We start from the raw sequence: 2,123 nt of genomic DNA, 5'->3' as shown, positions 1-2,123 counted from the left end.
CAGAAGACGGTAGCAAACAGATTCCAAGTGATGCATGAAAATACCGCCCAAAGCCATAATGGTTGTGATAGTTCAACAGCCGAACAATTGAGCATACAGCAGTGCCAATAAAGAAAGGTATCTTATATTGTATAGCAAAAAGGACATAGTGCTATAATTTGTATGACGGGGGTTTTGCAGGAGATGGAGGCCATTCACCATTTGATCAAGTTCCACTTCCAGGAAAAGGAACCCCATCTGCACCAAGTTCTCCATCACATGACGCAATACCAGGATTGCCAATTCCAAAAGTTAATCTGCCACATAATGTGCCTTGATTATCTTTCAAATGGATGAATATTTTCAGAAGACGGTAGCAAACATACTCCATCTGATGCATTGAAAATACCGCCGAAAGCCATACCTGATTCTGATAGTAGCAACACCAAAACAAGCTCGAGCGTACCTGCAGTGCCATAGAATGCAAGGTAAACGCAGTATTGTGTAGGAAGAAGAACATTATGCTTTAATTAATATGACGGCGCTTCTGCAGGAGATGGAGGCCATTCACCATCAGATCAACTTCCACTTCCAGGAAAAGGAACCCCATCTGCACCAAGTTCTCCATCACATGACGCAATACCAGGATTGCCAATTCCAAAACGTAATCTGCCACATAATGTGCCTTGATTATCTTTCAAATGGATGAATATTTTCAGAAGACGGTAGCAAACATACTCCATCTGATGCATTGAAAATACCGCCGAAAGCCATACCTGGATTCTGATAGTTCAACACCAAAACAATCGAGCGTACCTGCCTTAAGTGCCAATTCAGAAAGGTAACGCATATAGTGTAGGAAAAAGAACATACTGCTTTAATTAATATGACGGCGCATCTGCAGGAGATGGAGGCCATTCACCATCAGATCAACTTCCACTTCCTGGAAAAGGAACCCCATCTGGACCAAATTCTCCTTCACATAACGCAATACCTGGATTGTCTATTCCAAAACGTAATTTGCCACATAATGTGCCTTGATCATCTTTTAAATAGATGAATATTTTCAGAAGACGGTAGCAAACATACTCCATCTGATGCATTGAAAATACCGCCCAAAGCCATACCTGGTTCTGATAGTTCAACAGCAGAACAATCGAGCATACCTGCAGTGCCAATAAAGAAAGGTATACTATATTGAGTAAAAAAAAGAACATAGTGCTTTAATTAATATGACGGCGCTTCTGCAGGAGATGGAGGCCATTCACCATCTGATCAACTTCCACTTCCAGGAAAAGGAACCCCATCTGCACCAAGTTCTACATCACATGACGCAATACCAGGATTGCCAATTCCAAAACGTAATCTGCCACATAATGTACCTTGATTATCTTTTAAATGGATGAATATTTTCAGAAGACGGTAGCAAACATACTCCATCTGATGCATTGAAAATACCGCCCAAAGCCATACCTGGTTCTGATAGTTCAACAGCAGAACAATCGAGCGTACCTGCAGTGCCAGTTGTGAAAAGTAACGCATATTGTGTAGGAAAAAGAACATAGTGCTTTAATTAATATGATGGCGCTTCTGCAGGAGATGGAGGCCATTCACCATCTGATCAACTTCCACTACCTGGAAAAGGAACCCCATCTGTACCAAGTTCTCCTTCACATAACGCAATACCTGGATTGTCTGTTCCAAAACGTAATCTGCCACATAATGTGCCTTGATTATCTTTCAAATGGATGAATATTTTCAGAAGACGGTAGCAAACATACTCCATCTGATGCATTGAAAATACCGCCGAAAGCCATACCTGATTCTGATAGTACAACACCAAAACAATCGAGCGTACCTGCAGTGCCAATTGTGAAAGGTAACGCATATTGTGTAGGAAAAAGAACATACTGCTTTAATTAATATGACGGCGCTTCTGCAGGAGATGGAGGCCATTCACCATCAGATCAACTTCCACTTCCAGGAAAAGGAACCCCATCTGCACCAAGTTCTCCATCACATGACGCAATACCAGGATTGCCAATTCCAAAACGTAATTTGCCACATAATGTGCCTTGATTACTTTTAAATAGATGAATATTTTCAGAAGACGGTAGCAAACATACTCCATCTGATGCATTGAA

The sequence above is a fragment of the Trichinella spiralis genome, assembly GCF_000181795.1.
Source record: "Trichinella spiralis strain ISS 195 chromosome Unknown Scfld9, whole genome shotgun sequence".
Lineage (NCBI taxonomy): Eukaryota > Metazoa > Nematoda > Enoplea > Trichinellida > Trichinellidae > Trichinella > Trichinella spiralis.
The sequence above is the reverse complement of the archived record's forward strand: the minus strand, read 5'-3'. Positions refer to the sequence as shown.